At 43.5% G+C, this 20,688-nt stretch overlaps 1 protein-coding gene across 5 annotated transcripts in view; it reads right to left on the bottom strand.

Annotated features, from left to right (window-relative positions):
* The window catches only part of OSBPL5 (oxysterol binding protein like 5), a 176,814-nt gene that overhangs the window by 69,481 nt on the left and 86,645 nt on the right, over positions 1 to 20,688 (bottom strand). The window contains exon 1 of one of the 5 annotated variants that reach the window (XM_064657524.1): positions 8,555 to 8,784. The exons of the other annotated variants lie outside the window; for them this stretch is intronic. The gene's annotated coding sequence lies outside the window, so the exon portion shown is untranslated. Of the gene's footprint in view, positions 1 to 8,554; positions 8,785 to 20,688 lie in introns of those variants that run through there. 5 annotated transcript variants of the gene reach the window in all.

Below are 20,688 nucleotides of genomic sequence, written 5' to 3'. Positions count from 1 at the left end.
CTGTAAATTGATTGTTATTCTAAGGCTATTAATTTAACAAAGCATATTAAATTTCCCACTAGCACTGAGGAGCTTCTCCTGACTTAGCATTTCACTAATCTTTCCCCTTGCTAACTGCATAGATCATACCTCACTTGCTGTAATTACAACTAGTACATCAACATTAATTATTTCTCTGGTAATGGCAGGTGCATGCAGAACTGAAGGTCTAACCTGTACTACCAGAAGGATGAGAAAGTCCCCAGCACCCAATGAAAAACAGAAGCAAGCACTTTTCCTGCAAATCTTTTTTCTTGGACCCTCGCTTTATTTTCAGTAAATTATACTTTGCATAATCTCCTTTAAACCCCGATTTCTGAAGGCACCTCTGTTGAAAATAGCTCATGCAAAGGTATTTTATTGTAGGATCTATCTATGCAAGAAGGTAAGGTACTTGCTTTGAATCCTCTTCAGTCCTTTAATCTCATGTTCTAATATATTCAGCTGAAGAGGTAAATCACACCTGTTAGGCATACATCAAACACCTTGTCCATCTTACTGAATTTTTATTCAAAGTTCACCATTATTTGTTACTGATCTCTCTTATCAGCATTCTTTTTAAGCAGGAAAACTATGTCAAAACTCAGATTAGTGAAGACTCCCCACCAGAACATTATGTACATCTAAGCACGTGTGCAATGTGTAAGAAGAAATGTGCCATCCTCAATCACAACTCATCTCCTGGTGCAGTTCTTGTAACAAACTAGCCAAGAAATTCGAGTAATGATCCACTTGGAAACAAACCCAGATTTCTGCCTGTAAATTTCTTTTCATCTAGAAATATTTATATAGGTCTTTAATTTAAAGTTTCATATAGATGACACAAGCATTCACATGGCTGTCACAGGTGCTTCTTGGCAGTGGATTCAAGTGGCCTTGGAGATATAGTTACATCAAAATTAAGGTATAAGTCTAACTTGGGCACACAGCACATATACACAAATTACCTTTGAGCTAGGTAGCTGGAGTAGGGCTAGCAGCATGGGCTACAGGGAAGACATGCAAGGCAGGCTAGAAATTGTATCTGAGAAATCAAGCAAGCACCAGATGGCCAGATCATTCCAAAATCCATGCTGGCGCCTGCTACTTGTTCAAGCTTGTTCAAGTGTTCAGGTAAGCAGATATAAGCCTTGCAATACAGATGACCCCTGAATCCCTGCTGCTTGTGCTGAAGTGTGGGCACAGTCCCTGGGCAGCACACAGCGGTTTGGCAGCACACATCCAAGCCAAAAGGCAACACTCCCTTTGACTTCCATGGGAGTCAGGTTCAGGCACAAAGTATGAGTTTAGGCACTAAAAGACAGTGTTGAAAGCTTTGTGCTAGTTAAGGAAATAAGTATTCAGTTATGAATTTCCATAAAAATAATATTAGGCCAACAGGTGAAAACATTGGACATATTATTCAAAAAACCTCCATCTGAAAGGCAGATTTGAAGTGCCCTTCTTCCTTTCTATTGCAGTTATGAATACCAATAGCTCATCCACCAGTGACAGTGTTCATTTGAGGCCCCCTCTGAACACTGTGTCTCCAAGCTGGGGCATTTCAGGGAGCAAGTATCTGAGTCCCATGAACAGTATTAATGAATTACATAATGGTAAACCACATCCACCTTTGGCACATCGAGCTTTCCAGTAATTATCCATAACTCACACAGTATTTGTTGCTTGGGAACAGCTATCCCACATCCCCCCATGCCCTGAAGTTTTTGTGTGTGTTGTAAGTAATATCCCCTGATGACCTCCCATACAATCCTTCTAAACTGGAGCTGACTACCTAAGAGAACAGCTTTTTAATAGACCATGTTTTCTAGAGGTACCTTAGGGGTGAGAGACCCCAGGCTGTGGTAAGGGTCACCCTGATGGAGTCACCATGATGGGCCTTGGGAAGAGGGAGCCCAGTCCCGCACAGCACCTGCTATTGCCCACTGCCTGCAGGAGAGCTCCAAGGAGCGTGGCCCTTTGCAGGGGCTGACAGGATTTGGGATAATCCCAGGGCATTGAGAGAAATATAGTATCAAGTACATGGAAACATAAACAAGATGTTAACTTAGTTGCTTTAGCTAAAGCTAGCGGAGATTTAAAGCCTGACAAGAACACATTGCTTTGGACAGGCATGTAGTTACATCATTTGCAAGCAGGCCACATTTTCAAGGTCAATTCTTGCCTTGATATTTTTTCTTTTAAAAAGAACATATTAAAGAGCATCATTACAGCATCATACTGCTATCTAAATCACATAATTAGATCATATTCCCTTTAAATGGAAGAATCTACTTCAAGCTTTAATGACATTTAAAAACAACCCAAACAACTGCAAGCCTCGCTGATGGCTTTCTATGATATCCACCTCTGGCTTTATACAATTAAATCTAGAAAAGATTGTGCCTTGGGGCTACACTCCCACCACACAATTACTAGGAAATACCAAGCTAATTTTAAGACCTGCTTTCATGCCTGATAGTGTCCTCCTGACATTATTCCCTTGTTCGTGAAATATTGCCCCTTTGTAACAAAGTAAATCAAAATCAACTTCTGTCTCAAGTCCTGTTGAGCCATTTCCAGACTCAGGCTCAGAAGGGAACTATGACACAGCAGTAAGGCAAAGGTAATGGCAGGAAAGGATGTTTACAAACCATCTTACAAGACAGAAAACAAGTCCTGTTCAATGTCACAAAGATTCAGTTCCAGATTATGCCATAAGCATCCACTGTCCCAAACATACACTCACAAAGAATGAAATGGACAATCATAAATGCCAAGAGTTTTAGCTTAGAAGTATATTTCTTCTTTGAAATCTTGTAGAAGCACAAACTGTATTTCCACCCAACAGCTCTGACCCTAAGCCTACCAAATTTTAGCCAACCTGGCTCATCTGCTTTTGAAGAACAGCTAAGCAATGGAGAAATGACCATATCCCATGGGGCTCCAATCATGCTGATTTTTCCACTCCTCTACTTTCTTGTTTCTGCTATCAGATTCAGACAGGATCTGTAAATCTCAGGAACCTTCATAAGGAGAGCTGAATAAACATGACCAAATAAATTTTAAGGAAGTGTATCTATTTTTGAAGAGATCCTTATATGCCCCTGTTTAGCTTGTCAGACTTTTGGGCTCTGTAGTATACTGAGATCTGCTGTACAGTGGTTTAAATTTAGCATCCACCTATATTCCCTCTGACACAGTCACTCTCCCCAAAATTCTACAGGAAGTAAATACACTGTTTACTTTTGCATAAACTTCACTGTTTCTCAGAGATGAGAGCATCCAGCTCTTCCTTCAACAATAGTTAAAAGATGGTACTGCAGTTATTTTGGGCCTAGATTTTTAATTAAAAAACTCTGTGGGAGGAGGAAAACTAGACAACCCACAAAGAGCATCCAGGGTGGGATTATGCTGTGTTAAATAAGCCCAAAGGACTCAAACCATGCAAAGGCTGATGCAGCACACACAATGAAACCCACTCTCAGCCTCAGTTCTCAAGCCACTGTGCATACCTCAGTCCTTCCTTCTCTCCCAGTTTATCCATGACAGTGAAAACAAGGAGACAGGATAAATTCTTTGCACTGTGACTTTCCTTTGATTCTGCCAGAGGGAGTTTTAGGCATATTTGGGTGTGAATGAGCACACTCATGTCATACAAATTTAACAGCTTATTTGTCTTTTCTGATCTCCTTATACCTGTTCAACTAAAATTATCCCCATATTTTTCCAGTGACTACTCTGCTACTTGTACTGTCCCACTACCAGGTACAGTGTGCTGGGCATAAACTAGACTGAAACTGTGTGATTTATCAGCCATAATCTACAGCCCTGGAGAATCCAGGCTCCTGGTCTTGTGGGCAGCAAACCTAAGAATACAGCTCTTGACAAAAGACAAGAAATCTGAAAACTGTGGAATTCAAGAAGAGAACTCTTCTCCTCACTTTAAAGCTAACCTATATTGACACCAGCTTTTTTTGGGGACTGAATGGAAAGACCTAAGCAAAAAAACCTCAAACTGAAACAAAACAGTATTGCTAGGTTATAAGCCCTCCTTGCTACAAGGACTGGCAACTGGAAATACAAGGAGGGGTCAAAATCACCCCTGCCTGGACAGCTGGGAGCTCCCAGCTCCCAGCTGGGGAGGGTATGGGAAGCACCAATCATGCAGCACAACACCAATGCAAGGATATCCATGCCAGCTCCAGCACTGCCACAAGGGAAGAAGGAGAGGTCAAAGGAGGATGTGGAGAACAAGGGGCACCTGCAGACCCCCATCTATAGATTTATGGATCACACTGGTCTTCAGCATGTCATAAGAATAAATGTGGCTTTAAATGAACAGAAATTCCTGCCTCCCACACAAACACAACCTGAGGCCTGGCCCAGAAGGAAGATCAAGTCCTCAGTGTCCAGACTGGCCCTGACTGAAAGGAAGCCAAACACAATGCAGCCATTCACAGCATTTTCTTTATCTCAGTGCTAAGAGTAGCTATACAATGCTTTCCAATAAAGACCACAGCAATTTATCACAGAGAGACAGGAGTTAGCAGGAAACACTCCCATTATCTCTACTATGGAAAGGAAGTGACAAGGAGAAAGGCTAAAAGGTGACAGACAGTTTTTATGAGGCTAGGATTCAGCCCCTCTCAAGGCTCACCAGCTCTTCTTTTCCACACCAGGAAAAAAGTGATAGGGTGGGTCTCACACAATAGGAGTTGGACTTGCCATGCTATGACTTCTCAGTAGAAAGGAACCAAAACAAATGAAAATATCTGTGCTGCCTCAGCTCCTCAGGCTATGTAAATCAGGGAAGTTTTGTGGCCTCCTTAGCAGGGTGATGCTGATTGAAAGTGGTGAGTGCAGGGCTGAGCATCCAGCTGGTCGAAGAGAGGCCTGCAATGCTGTAAAGAAGGGGCAGAGGAGAGCGAGAGCCCATGGTGCTTTCTGGCAACTATTTGGCCTATATTACAAACGCAGGCTTCAAAGTGGTTGCTGCCTACAAGCTCCAAACACAGAACAGTTTATAAACACAACAGCCTAGATGGAAAAGATCTGAAAAGTTTGGGAGGGCAACAGGGGAAATAATAAACAAATATCTCTGAAATGAAGTAAGGAGGCACTTAAAGTGGCAGAAGGCTAGATGGTCTGTACAGACCTTGTGGTGCCTCTAAAAGGTACAAAATCTTTAACATCCTATAGCTGTGCACACATACCAAATTCCCCTACAGGGCATAAACACAGGCTGCTACTATCTACTGCCAGTAACAAATACTATTGCTCAACCATCAGCAATCAGGAGGCACAGCAACCGAAAGTGTTGGGAGCTGTACAGACACATAATAAATAATTGTCCCTACCTGAAAAAGCATATTGGGTTTCTATCACTCTCAGGCAGCTCTTGCTAAGCAGTGACAGACCACAGCAGGTAATGTCTGAGTGAAGCAGAGAAAACTAAAGAGCATAACATTATGTCTTCCCCTTGATCAGGTCAGCTCATTCAGTGTCTTTCGCAGCAAAACTAATCTTCCACTGCAGTCATCTCTTCATCTTTAGAGAGATGTATAAACACGGATATTAACAACTTCTCTCCTGTGCAGCTCACAACGCATCTCCTCAGACACCAACGATGCAGTTGCTTGTAAGGACAATTGTGTGTTTCATAACAAACAATTTCCTATTTGGTTAAAAGTGGAGGTGATGAGACAAATATAGAGGAGCTTTTCAAAACTGCTCACCAAGGGACTCTGCAGACTCCTGTGGGAGTGGGGCAAGCCGATACTGCCTCTTGTCTGTCAATGTCACATAAACTGTCCTGACTGCAAACCATGCTGCCAAGAACTGCAGGCAAGGACCTGTCTGATGCCTCTGCCACTCCTTCCAAGATTACCAATGTTGCTGGACTCTTTAAGATGAAAGTTCTGCTGTTGACAGCCTGCAACTCCCACCCAATGCAAACAGAATAGACAAAACCTGTGAGCCAGCTCAGGGAGAGAAGTAATCTAAACCAGCAAAAGGACTACCACAGATCACATTCCTCCTAGAAAGAACTAGGAAAGACCAGGGCAAGCTGGACACTAGGCTGAGTTATGGCCCAGCTGCAGATTTGTCCAAGGTTAGCTCCTTGCTTTTGATGACCATACACCAGTTTTACCAACTGCTGCCTGCCTATGCCACCCCGACAGCCCCAGAACCATCCAGCTGCAGCCCCACCCTGCAGGCAAGAGTCCTAGCTCCCTCATGGGACTCACTGCTGCCACCATCCCATCACTGGAGTCATGGGGAATCAGTGAGCTCAGGAAAAAACATCGAAGAAGATTTCCACCCTCCTCTGCAAAACAAGCCACTTGCAGTTCAGAAAGCTGTTTCCGAAGCAGTGCTCAGTGTGGAAGTAATGAAGTTGAGAAACGCAGCATGGAAATGGCACTCACAGTAAGCAAGGGTGGGAATTAAATGAGACAAAGGTGACACTAACTCATAGGAGGAAACTATTAGGTTCTGTGAAAATTTATTTCTCTCAGCAACCTGGCAAGGTAATTGTGCCAACAAGCAACACAACAAACCATGTTCCTTCCAGTAAAGCTTTGCAGTCCCCTAATGGCACCAGCTTCTCCTCCTCATAGACTCCTTCACCTCACCATCACCTGCCTTAAAATAACCTCTTATTTGCAGAAGAAAAGGATCACATCCATTTATTTACTCTGTGGTAAAAGAGAACCTAGAAATTTTAGTTAGGTCCCACGTTTCCAGACACCTGTCATCAGTCATGTGCAATCAAGACAGTTCTCCGGAAGACCCTAGTCTGTTGGTGGCACTGCCTGAATATAAAGTTTCCCTTACCAAATGTATTCCCCCTTTGTCTGCAAACAGCAAGAGTCTTCTGTACGCATTTCTTGCTACAAGGCACATACTGATCATCTAGATTAGCAGCAGTACTGGGAACACCCCATCAATAAACTATGATATTTGGGATTATAGTATCGGATTGGAATTTTTCAAAGTTTCACTCTGTACCTGTTGCCCATTGGTCTCTAGACTGCCCTGCCCTGCCAATGACTGAGGTAGATGACCACAGATAAGTGCTTGACACCCACCAGGTACTCACATTTCACTGATGCAAGAGGCTTTTCAGGACCCAGATTTGCAATGTTTCTGGAACACCTCTGTATTTCCCTGCCAGCTCAAATGCATTTCCAAGTAAGCATTACTGGAATTTGCATCTCTGCCATGGCTCTCTTACATTGCCAACTTGCTGCAAATAAAAACAAAGATCAGCAACCAGTCTGAAACTGAATAAAGCCTTGCATACTTTATTTAAAAATAATTAACAATCATGATTCACATGACTCACAGTCATGACTTTGTACCCAACACACTGACCAGTTCTTAGTTTAACTGTGACATAACAGAAGTAACACTATGTCTTTTCACTGTACCTCCAGTCACAAAGACAAAATTATAAATACATGGCATATTCAACACTTGCTTGTCAGGGAGTTTTTGAGGCAGTCTGCAGACCAAGACTTGTTCCATACGTGATTTTTGTACCAGTGCACCCATGTTAAATTACAAGTATTATCTGGCAGTATATTTCTGCCGATACAACAAAAGCATGGATGTAATCAGAGCCAAATAAAAGTGCTTTATACTGGAATAGCTGGTTCTTCTTTCCCACAGAGAACAAGCTACACTGGTATAAGCATGTCCATACTGGCAGAGCTGAATTCACACTAGGGAAGGGTTATATCAATGTTACAGAACAGTAGTTAAAAAGCAGTGCAACTTGTTTACATAGGCAAGACCTAATTTTGTAGAGGATTTGCTCCTCATCTTCAAAACACTACTAAAACTCCTAATTCTACATGCAATCTAGACATAGAGCAGAATTGGGATGATCAGGGGTTTAGCTGACTAAATATACCATAAATCAATATACGCCAGTGGATAAGAATAATAACAACAAGAGCGACGCAATGAGGAAGCACACATTTATCTGGGCTCTCACTAATAAAGCCTTTAGGTAGGTGAGAAGTTACCCAAGTTGTTCAGCAGCAGAGGGCAGTAAAATGGCCAACCTTGTTATATCAGTCCAAATTCCTGAAAATGTCAACTGATGAAGCAAATTATAAGATGCCACTGCCACAGCTGCTTCTATCAGAATTCAAGCCTCCAGGGAGCTGAATGCCGGTGTGTTTTTGAGCAGACAGGCAGAAATGCAAATAGGGTGTTCAGGTAGTCTTAAATCCATTAGAGATTCCTGCCAGTCAACAGTTCCTAAAGCATAAGGCTACAAATGTTCAAAGAACCCACTGCAATTGCATGAGACTGCGTCCAGCCTCAGAGGCACAGGGATGGAAACAAAGAAAGCAGACAGAAAGGAGAGGAATGAGAGGTGAGGGGAGAAGAGGAGGGCAGGTAAAAAAGGAGAGACTGAAAGGCAAAAAAAAAAAGAAAGACCCTACACAAAGGGAGGGTTTTAAAGAGTTATAAGAAAGTAGGAAGGCTGAGACTCGGGGAAGAAGAAAAAGATACTCACCGCAGTGTTTGCTGTCTCAGACGGCAATCACTCTCCTCTCCACCACAACACCTGCATTCAGAGCCACCATCCCTTCCCCAGGTCCTCACCACCTGCTACATGCATGGAGGCTTTCTGATTCCCTCCTGGATGCTACACTCCTCCAAGCTGCAGATCAGCACAGGACCCGGAGAAGACACCCGCACGCACAGCCTCTGCTCCAGGGGCACATGGCAATCAAACACACCTCCCACACGCTGCCAGCGCGCTGTCTACCATCCCAGCTCTCCCTCAGAAAACCGAAGCAACTCTCCAACCACAGTGACTGTGGAAGAAAACCCTGAAAAGAAGCGCAGCGTGATTCAACCCAGCGATATGTCCAAAGAAAGCCTTAAACAATAGCCCTGACGGGTGTGATCTGCCACTGTTTGGCAGGGGAAGTTCAAGCTGCAATGCCCATCGAGAATAATTAATTGTCAGCACTGTTAACAGTTTCACTGCTGATCAAAGCAGCTGGGCAGCACCGAGAAAATTACAGACAGTTGCTGTCACTTATTCAAAGCACACCAGCAATAAATAATCTGCAACTTTGTGACAGACTCTATTGCTGTCATGCATAATCTCTTCGCACTCTTTCTGTTTCTTTTTAGTGGCTTCTTGGCACATAATCCCTGGGCAATCAAGAGGGAGGAAAAAAAAAGAAATGAAACCAAAACAAGCAGTTCACTCTTTTCTGTAATTAAACTGAAAGGAATAAAGTAAATCCTTGCAACAGTGGGCTGGTGGTGGTGGAAATCACTCAGTGAACTCTCCACGGGGCTCAGATACAAATGTGTTTGACAGAGATTTCTCAGCTGATGTAGCTGAGCACAGTAAAAACAGCATTTCCTAAACTGCACAGAACCTAAACCTGCCATGCAGAGGCAGGTTTGCCAAGCACAGAAACAGACTTCAGGCACACTAGCACAGTATTACTGCTTTAGCTTTAAAAATAATCCAACAGATGTTGCTAGTTACAGTATCCCATAGCAATTGTATACATATTTCAGTAGGCAAGCATGCATAATTACAGCCCTGCTTCTTCCTGCATCACTCTGCATCTGGAAAATATCCACATTTTTTCCTCAGTGGGTTTTGCCGATATTGCTAAATTAAGAGATAAGCACAGAACACACACCTTGGCCAAAGCTTGCTCCCAAGGCTATTTGTGTTGCTGCTGTTCTCTGCAGCATGTGCTCTTCCCTGGCCCTCACACTGAAGGAAGAGTTTTACAAATAAAATCTTTATCTGCTGGTGTTGCCCACTGCAAGTGTATCAGTCTGTATCTTTTTGTACACAGTTTTACAGTGATTTCATAGAATCGGAATCATACAATGGCTTGGGTTGGAAGGGACCTTAAAGGTCATCTTGTTTCAAACCCCCTGCCAAGGGCAGGGACACCTTCCACTAGTAGGTCAGGTTGCTCAAAGCCCCATCCAGCTTGGTCTTGAACTCTTCCAGGGATGAGGCATCCACAGTTTCTCTGGGCAACCTGTTCCAGTGCCTCACCACCCCCACAGTGAAGAGTTTCTTTCTAACGCCTAATCTAAATCTCTCCTCTTTTGATTTAAAACCATTCTTCCTTGTCCCCTCACTGTCTGCCCATGTAAAAGGTTGTTCATCCTCTTTTTTCTAATACCTTTTAAGTACTGAAAGGCCACAATGAGGTTTCCCCAAAGTATTATCTTCTGCAGGCTGAACAACTCCAGCTTTCTCAACCAGAGGTCCCAGCCCTCTGATCTTCATGGCTGTCCTTTGGACTCACTCCAACAGGTTTACCTCTGTCTTGGGTTCAGGTGAGAGATGTGGGAAGCCTGACTGCCAGTGCAGACTGAGGTGAACAACTCATCGAGCACCTCAGCTGTCCCCATATCTGTTGATACCAGCTCTCCTTTCTCCTTTACTGGGGGGGGAAGGTACACTCTCTGTGGCCTTTCTCTTCTGAACAATGTGCTTAAAGAATCCCTTCTTGTTACATCTTCTTCACATCCCTTGCCAGCTCCTGTTTCATCTGTGCCTTACCTTTCCTGATGGCATCGCAACACATTCAAACTGTATCCCTGTACTCTTCCCTGGTCACCTGACCCTGCTTCCACTGACTACATTTTCTTCTTATTCCTCAGCTTGAGGAGAAGGTCCTTGCTCAGCCCTGCCATATTCTGGCCTGCCTTGCTTGATTTCTTACACATTGGGAGGGAAAGCTCATGTGCTCTAAGAAAAATGGCCTTAAAGAGTTGCCAGCTCTGGTCAGCTAAGGACAGTTTCCCAGGGGATCTCATCCACTAATTTTTTAAACAGCTGGAAGTTCACTCTTCTAAAATTCAGGGTCCTGACTTCGCTTCTTGCCAGGCAAAGAGATCATTGAGATCACAAACTCAACCAAAGCATGGTTGCTACAGCCCAGGTTGCCTCCAATTTTAACCCCTGTAATGAGCTCATCTGTACTGGTGAGCACCAGGTCCAGTAAAGCTTCTTCTCTGGTTGGTTTGTCTAACACCTGGACCTGGAATTTATCCTTGATGCACTCTAGGAGTCTTCTGTATTGTTTTCCCAGCAGAATATCTGGATGGTTGAAACCCCCCATCAGGATGAGAGCTCGTGAGTGCAGCGCTTCCTGTAGCTGAGGCCTGTCAATGGGTTCCCCCTGGTCAGACACCTGTAGTAGACACCATAAAGTGTCCTTTGTTGGTCTGCTCCTTGATTTTTACCCACAAGCTCAACCTGTTTGTGGCTGTTTCTCAGCAGCAGCTCTTCACAATCTATCCATTAGAGTACAACACCCCCACCTATCTCTTCTGAAAAGCTCGTAGCCCTCAGTTACTGTGTTCCAGTTGTGTGATTCATTCCATCATCTTTCTGTGATAACACCACCATTCCAGTTGTGTGACTCATTCCACCATGTTTCCGTGATAACAATTCAATCATAGTTTTCTAACTGAACCATGATTTTCAACTCCTCTTGCTTGTTACCCATGCTGTGTGCACTGGGGTCTTGGGGCAGACTTGACTGGGTTTGTGTAGATCAGATTCCTCCAAGATATCTGGCACGATGTGACTGAAAACAACATGGACTGAAAAGCTTTGGAAGAACTCCCACTTGTTGCACTAATTTCTCATGAATAACTGATATTCAGAATGATGGAAAATTAAGATGAAAGTGATAATAGTAACAATAAGAATCCAGCATTTCCCCTTAAAAGTATGGTGCAAACAAGGATTAAAATGTTTGCATAAATGCCATCTTCCACACCACAGAGACCATTGTTTGCTGAAGCTGCAGCACCTGCTGAGACATGATCTTTTATTAGATCAGCTGTTTCAGCTATCAGAGACACTGCAGCAGCAGGAAACTATTGAAATTCTCATAGGAGGCAATGCTCATGTGTCAGGCAGCACAAACACCAGTGGGATTCTAACACTGCCACCTTGGACAAAGTGACAGACCCTGGTCAGGCACCATGCAAGAAGTGATGCCAAGGCCAGGGGTACACAGTCCCTCTCCCACAAGGGGCTGGGAGAACCAAGGCACCCAGAGACACTGTCTACGTGTCCTGGGGTAACAAAGCAGGGTAGGAATCACGCAGGGTGCACACCGTGCCAAAAAAACATCCAGTCTCATTTAAGAAGGCAGAGAAATCCTGCAGTAAATTCTGGCAGTAATTGAAAAAAAGAGTGGAAAGTAACATTTTTTTACGGCATGTACCAGAGTTGGTTTGGGCAGGGGTACTGTAAATCCATTCAGTGCATTTGGGGTCTGGGAGTCAGCGTTCAGGTGAGAGTGTTTCTCTCACTTTCAGACAGTGCTGGGGTATTATGACCTGAAAATAAAAACTGAGATGAATTTGAAGAAAAGGGCTCACAAGCAACTAGCAGCCTGAGGCCATTCTAGTTGTGAAAATACAGGTGATTTTTCAGGGCACATGAGATAAGGAGATGCCAGGAACAGTTTTGTCTAGGAGAAAGGTTTGGTGGTCTCTCAAGCCTTATGTTTCCCTTGGTTCACTATTTCACCACTTTCATCATCCAATACTACAAAGATAAGTCAGTCTTCCAGCACTTACCCAGGCTGTTCAGCATCAGCAGCAACACCAGCAAATCCAACAGTGCCTCTGAGAGAGGACAGGGAGTTTTTGAACAGGCACATGAGGAGGCAGCTCTAAGCAACCCCTTCTCTGTATTGAACCACTAAATATCACAGCTACGTGGAGGCTCCTCATAAATAGTTTTAGAGTGTGGTCTGCCCTTGGCAGCCATGGGAGTCCCTGGCTCCAGGCAAGGCATGGCAGTCCAGAGAGGGGAACTGTCACTGCACTGTTTGTGAGCAATGGCACATGTCTGCCATCTCAGCCACAGCAAAACAATGGGAAATCATCAAACTTCTTCCCAGAAGGAAGCCATTATAACTCCTTCCAAGACATTCTACCTCTTCCTTACACAGCCTAGTTCAGGATTAATGCCATAACAAAACCAGTTTCTGAAAACTGGTATGTGGTTTCTCTCTTCCTACCTCATACCACTTGGCTGGACTTGGGTCAGTGGTGACTTGCCTGGGGTCAGCATGGACAGGATCAGTCTTAACACTGCTTGATCTTAAAGAGACTTGCTTGAAAGTGATTTTCCACGTGCCTAGTAATCACATTCCTACTGTTTCTTTCTTTGTTTATGCTACATTTCTGCCAAGTAACAGCCTCCTTCCTGAAAATGGAAAAGCACGTCTGGGTCCCCAGGCTTATATCAGGTGATTTTCTTTACAAGTTTGGCTGAACTCATTGCTTTCCTAGAACAGCAGGCAAAACATCTTGATCTTCAAAAACACAAAAGGACAACAGTCAAAAAGACCACTATTAAATGCTGTTAGAAAAGGCCGAGTAGCACATGCAGCTCTGTGTTGGTAAATTAACAGTGTAAAACCAGACCTCAGAACAGACTGTCCCACTTCAAATCCCTCCAAATTCTGATGCCTGCAACAAATCAATGGCCTGATCAATTTAAAACAAGAAAACAACTGAGCTGGCATGTGGATTATGCAAGTAGGTTCAACTCCTACACAGAAATTTAAGGTCTGGTGGTGAAGCTGCTTTCAAAGACACTATAAAATGGGAAAAGTATGCTAACTTGTCTAGGGAAATCTCAGCATGCTCCTGCCTCAAAGTCTACACTGGTCCTTTTCCTCTGGGCATTTCTTACTCGGTCAAAGACAATGCCCAAATAACATAAAACAGAGCTTCTTCCGACAGCTGAAGTAGCAAAAGCCAAAAGGCATCTCCCTTTGTGTCTTCTGATTTCCTGCAAGAAAAGGAACACCTTTTTCCTTCAAATCTCTCTGAATCACAGAGCAGATGGGCAGCCCTTAACCCTTTTCTGGCCAGGCAGCAGGACACAAGCATTGCTGGAGACCTCCTACATCCCTGCTCAGCCCCCCAGCCCCAGAACCCTTTGGCCATCCCAGTGTGGAGTTGCCATGCAGTCTTCTCCAGTGTCTCTGGCAAAGGCAGCTTAGCACAGCTGAGCCTGCCAGGCCTTTCCCTGACTGTACAAGTCAGTGTATTTCTAGTTTAAAAAAAAACCAACAAACCGAAGCAAATAAACAAACAAGAAACAACAAATTTTTCTTTCTATTTTTAGATCTGGAATCCTCTTGAAATGTCATTGACATGAAAGGGATTTGGGCTTTGCATTTTTTGTGATTGCAGAGAGCAACCACGCACCTACTGACACAAAAAAACCATGCTGGGCTGTATAGCGCTGCTTTTTCATCAAGCAAAATTAGATGGAGATGGAGGAAGAACTCTGGAGGAAGAAAGCCTGGCAATGCTTTCTCAGAGCTTCCAGAGTCCCCATTAACTGCTCATTTCCACAACTGCACGTTCTGGAATGACACAGGCAAGCCCTTCATTTCTAGTAAGCAGCAGATTAAACTATTTTATATCCAGAATTTTGACAAAGGAAAACCTGTTCATTTGAAATTGCTGTAAGACTGTTCTCAAACAGTCCTACAATATGCTTCATGCTGCACCTTCTCATGCTATTTGCAAATTAAACCTATTTTTTAAACAAATTCTCTCACTACATGGCAAGGCACTGCTGCCTACCCTGACCCTAGCTGGGAGAGAGAGAGCTCCTAGTCAAAGGATCTCTACTGTGCACTGAAACCTTCACTGCTTTGCTTTGGAGGATGCCACGGGTCAGAGGGAGCAGGCTGGAGATACCAATCCTCCTTTATTATGCTCTCGGTCCTACTTGCTCAAGAGCTTTTTTGCCTAAATCACTCTTTTCTGTCTGCAAACAAACAGGGCCATAGGAAGTGGATAACTGACAGTACTGAGCCATGCTCGCTGCTTTATGCAAAGTACAGCTTTGATGGGGTGGTACTTTTTCCCAGCAATGCTGCCATTGTCATCAATTCAGCTCAGGTGAAGGAAGTAACCTTTCTAAATCAGGGCACTTTCATTCCTGAAGAACAGATTCAGTCACAGCACCGATCCCATAACCTGGTCTGAAAAATGTGACTGCAGGCTTTTCTGTGCAGGCAGGCCCCTGAAAGAACACAAATTCAGAACTTGGCTGATTTGTAGCATTAACATCTATTACACAACACAGAACTTCCCTGCCACCACCACCATCAGTGCATGTGAAGCTATTTTGCTCTAGAGATGACTTTCACAAGAGCTGTATCTTCCTGCCTTCACAGAGGCTCCACTGTACCTGAGCAGTAAAATACTGTAGTAACGGGGTAGAAAAGTGAAAAATACAAGGTACTAAAGGATCAGATTAGAGAGGTACCATTTTGGAGATTTACATACAGACACTTGGAGGTACCTTTTTTTTTAAAAAAGGGAGTGAATTATAGCCAGTTTGTCTTGCAGTTCAAAGAACTCAGGATCCCAGGAGTCAAAGAGATGAGCCAGGACAGCTAGGCAGAAAAGCATCTCAAAATAAAAGCTGTTAGAAACTAATAGAGAAGCCTCAAATGGCAACAAGGGAGGGAAAACTAAGAGCAGCAAGAATATGTTCACCACCCATCCCTCTAGGCAAATTACTCTTCTCAGGATGTTTCTGGCTAACAGGCTAATCTTGGAAATAGTTTTGTTGCATACTCTGTGCCTGTTTCTGGGAACACAGCTATGAGAATTAAGCCTGCTAGAAAGTATGGGTAGGTCTGGGCTTTTAGCCCTAGTTTAGGAGAAAATGTAAACCTTTTTCCAAATATGTGATTAGGTCCCATGATGCAGGAAGAAGCAAGAAGATAGCTAATATGTGTTTATAAATCTTGCCACATCTGCTTCCAAACTTTCCATTAACAACTTGGTGAGTGTCCAGTAAACAGGAGGTTTTCCAGGGCTAGGACACTGAGGAAATACTGCTGGGTGAAACGCTATTGTAATGATATTCCCAAATGACATGATGAGGTTGAGACAGGATTTGTGCTTGCCAACAGTTAGCCTGAATCACTGCCATGCTGCCAATAAATGACAGTGCTTTGGGTTTGGGGCGTTGTTCTTTTTCCTCAGTTTAATAAACAAAAGCTTCAAGGAGAAGTTTTTTTCTTGAAGGCAGACTGCAAAGCTGCAGAGAAGAACAGGAGAATTTGTTTTTGAAAAGTAAAAACCACCACAGAACTGTGAACCAAGATGCAGTTTCATGCCCACAAAAATCAGCAAAGCTCTTTAGCCAAGCCGGAAAGTATCGAGTCCAGCAACACACCCCGCAAGCACTCACACAGGCACAGAAACCTCTGCAGCACCTGGCCCGGTTCTGAGGAATTACAGCAGCAGGGTTAGTTTGCAGCGAGCAGGACTGTGCTGTCAGAGCAACGCCGCCCTACAAAGATCAGCCCCATACTGGGGCCAAACAGGGGAAAAAGAGATGGGCGAAAGTCCAGCGACCCAACTGCTGCCAGAAGGACAGAGATGAGGAGGACTGGCAGCTCCAAGAGCTTCCCCCAGGTTGAGTACTCGAAGAAGGCGGCCACGGCTGAATGAGTTCAGCAAGCCATGGGCAAACAGGTCACGGAACCAGACAAACTGGGTGCAAAGGCTGCTGGGACCTCTTTCAGAGCCCACTACTCCCAAGCAGAGTGAAAGCAGGACAAGGGTGCTCCTCGCCCATCCAAGTGTCCTCCTCTGCTCCCGGCAACTACAGAGCACAACAGGAGGTTTGGATTGAAGAACTCCATATGGTGAAACATGTGCTGGCTGCTACAGGGCAAAGTAAACTTTCTAAACAGACTGAGCTATCGTTATTATGTGTGATCCTGAATTGTTTGTTGTAACTTTAGTTACTAAAACTGCTAGGAAAAATATTTCCCCTTCGTTTTATACATACTGTGGGAAAAAGCCAGCATAGGGGATGAAGAGGAAATTGTTCTTCCTTATGGCCACATGCAGAAGGTGAAGTCTGACTGACTTCTGCAATTAAAAATGGAAAATCAAAAAATGCTGTTTGTTAAATCACGAAGTTGCCTTCTCAGCAGTGTCAGCCTGCTTCTATGAAACAGCATCTCTCCCCACCTTTGAAAGGGTTTGTTTTTTTTCCAAATGAAATCACTTATCTGCAAAAATTGTAACTGCAACCACAGCTCTGGTCCATTTTCAGATTCACACATTTTCAGATTCACACTTAGTCCTTGGTGCCAACATGTTTTGTCCTAAGTACTGTCTTTATATATGACAGAGAACTTCTGATAAGACACATAGCCATGGAGGATGAAGTGGCACAAAAAAAAGGCTTTTCTTGGTAAGAGTTTTGCAGATTTTAAAAATTTCAGCTAAAGACAAATTTATCCAAACCTTCAGAAATCCAGCTTTCAAATGTTCAAAATCTTGCAGTTTTGTCTCAGAGAACCTGGCAGATTAAAGAAATTTTGATGCCTCCTAACATGACTTATATACTAATTTACACAATAAACCCCATACACTTCAGACTATGCCAATAACTTGTTCTATGGTCATTTTTTCTGCAGTCTCTGCTGGCTAGTTGAATGTATGGGACACTTACATTAAATTGCCCATTACGCTTAATTTACCTTACTGTGACTACTTAAAAATAAGTTTATTGTCTGGAGCTACAAAAGGATAAGGGGTTCATTGAACTAGAAAGGAAGGAACACTCATAAAAAGTGGCCTTATTTCTTCCAAAACTCTCATTTTCATTATGGCCTTTTACACAGACAAACATTGTGTACTGTAGCTTAAAGTTAATCTAGAACCATGGGACTGCATATGAGGTGACATATGTGTCAGCTTCCTTTGAATCCAGATATAAGCAACCAGAATCAGAAACAGCCTGTTCTGCTCCCTCTTCATGAACCCTTTTGCTTTAATGCTTTCAGATCAACAAGGTTTTGCTTTTACAACAGCTCCCAAAAAGTAAAAGATGTTATGGGAATGGTAAGAAAGCCAGTAATGAAGCCAGATCCAATGAAAAACAATAGAGAGAGTAAAAAACCTCAGTAAAAGTCACTTCAAATACCATTATCACTGCTGGTAAAGAACACATCAGACGTGTGGAGCCAGATCCACAGCTGGTGAAATGACTTTCATGCAAGTGAGGCTATTTACACGATGTCTTTTTACGTTTAGCAGAGAGCAGGGTCTGTTCGAGAGGACAAGCGTGAGGCTCCAGGCTGTCTCTGAAGCACTAACATATCATTTCATGCTACAGATAGCTGGGTATCATGTGTTGCATTGGCTTCTGGTTTTAAACTCTGCTCCCGTGGTTAAGCAGAGCAGCTGCACAGTAAGGAGGGAATGACTTGAAACCCAAGAGAACAGCCAGTGCCTGCACTCCACCCAGGAGAGTGCTGTACGTGCCGTAGGCACAGCAGTATGACATGTAGCAGCTAACTCTGATAAAGACAGTCAGGCTTGAATCCTGTGATTTAGAAAATAGCCTTTCCTTTGAAAGGGTGGACACCCAAAGGAAGGACCTCCAGCCCCAAGTCTGCTTTCTGCATCAAAGGGCACGTTCTAAATCCAAAGCGAGCAAGAGGGCTTAGACGTGTTTCTGACAGAACATGCCATTTCTAAAATGGCAATGTAACACAGTTGCCAAAGGATTTTTTTTCTCTGAAACCACACCTACCATACTCTTTTGTGCCAAGAAAATCCATTTCTGCAGCTGTGCCCTCAGTGACTCAGAGACTCCCTGATGCTGAGTGTCCAGACTCGTCCCACTGGTAGCCCCGTGGCAGCATGGGCAAGAAGGGGAGATTCGCTCAAGAGGACAGGGAATTAGGACTGACACTTACATCCGAGCCAGACTGGCTTCCAGAGTATTTTTGCTTGTATTATATGGAATGAATACACCAGAGAATGGAAAACTAGATTGTGAGCTGTGATCCCATAGCTGGAACATGGCAGCAGAGGAAGGGCAACACAAATGTCCTTTCTCTGGAGCTCCCTGCATTGAGCAGCAGGTGACCACAGCAAGTGGAATACAGGACCTCATGCCTGCTACTTGTGGCCTGGCATTTTACAGCTTTTCCAAAAAGACTGAGTTCACAGACTGCCATTATTCAGTTTAGGGCCTGACAACAGGAGAAAGTGCAAGCAAAGTGATTCCCTATGGGGACAGGCAAGAAGGTGGGTAACTGAAGACTTGCTGGTGAAAATAAATCAAGAAATAAAACAAGCTAAATGTACATTTAATCCCTTGAAATCTGGCTTAAAATATTGAGCTCAGAGCTGGTGAACCCCAGGTCAAGATTTCCAGGGATGTTAAATGGGCCTGGTACAGCTAAGCATGGCCTAAGAGGGCCACATCCACATTACAAGCTTAGAACCAGAGCACAAAAATCACTGCTTGGCAGGACTATGGCATCGAGGCAGTGCTTGGGGAAAGCCAAACCTGCAAAAAGCACCAGCAAACAGGGCTGAAACACATTCAGAGCTGCCTATGCCAACCCCACCCAGATCTGAAGGCAGAACCAGTTGGACTCACACCACCACACTCCTCATAGCCAAAGCCTTCATCTCCCTCCTAAGCACTGTGGATAACAGCTGACACTGACAGTACAGAGGTGTAATAATGTGGGTGAAGTTGGATAAAAAAGCAGGCAGAGACTGTTTTTTGCTTAGATCTGTAGATGGTACCATCCACCATACCCTAGTGGTTCAGTGGCAGAAGGATCCAACATAATTAAATACAAGCTATCCACAGTTGCACACATAATACAGACATGTATACATACACACATAGCAACACACACATATATAAATGCATACACACATGTATGGATTCAATAAAACACTCACCCTCACAGAAAAGCACCAAAATCTATCTGCAATGTAACACTGCAGTGATGATATCTTAACTGATTGCTATTTCAAGACACTGTCACTGGAAAAGATTTGTATCTCCATCACTGCACCCGCCCATGCAATTAGTCTATCTTTGTGCCAAATTATATTAATGGACAATGAATGGAAAGTTTCTATTAAAAAAACATTCACAGGAAAAAAAAATCTACATAGATTACCTTTAACAAAAGAGAAAGATCAAGACTGAAAAAGCTTAGTGCCATGGTTCTCTGCTTAAAATGCACTGGAAAATTCCAATTACTGCCTCTCAATTCCTATATATCAATTTTTTTTGCTTAAAAATAAAACAGATCTCTGCAATTAAATCAGCACGATAACAGTACAGATGAGCTATGGTGTGTGAAGAGACATAATTAAGCTTTGAACTCTAATTCTAACCCTAATCCAACCCTTAACACTAACTACTACCCTATGCCCAAACCTTGGTGACAAATATTGCCTACAGGGCAGCCAGGACAGGGGGAAAAAACACCCACCCAGGGGAAAAGAAAAATCCCCTAGCGGGGGGATTTGTTTTCTAAATTGAAAAAAAAAATAAATTAAAAATTCTACATCAAAGGCAACCTGCAAGACTAAATGCACATGTACAAGGTTAGACACATTCAGTCACCAACACTCATTCAACTTCCACTCAATTCCCAGTCCATGAAAAATGAATGGCTAGAAAGCACAACTGCTGATGGAGCCTGGAATGATGTGGCAAAAGAGGTCCAAATGGAAACGTTCAAGATGAGACCCGTGCATGTGACCCATCTCCCTGTGCATGAGAAGAAGTACGTGAGTGGCACTGTGCCG

The sequence above is a fragment of the Pseudopipra pipra genome, chromosome 6, assembly GCF_036250125.1.
Source record: "Pseudopipra pipra isolate bDixPip1 chromosome 6, bDixPip1.hap1, whole genome shotgun sequence".
In the NCBI taxonomy this organism is placed as follows: domain Eukaryota; kingdom Metazoa; phylum Chordata; class Aves; order Passeriformes; family Pipridae; genus Pseudopipra; species Pseudopipra pipra.
This window is presented reverse-complemented; position numbering and strand designations above follow the sequence as displayed.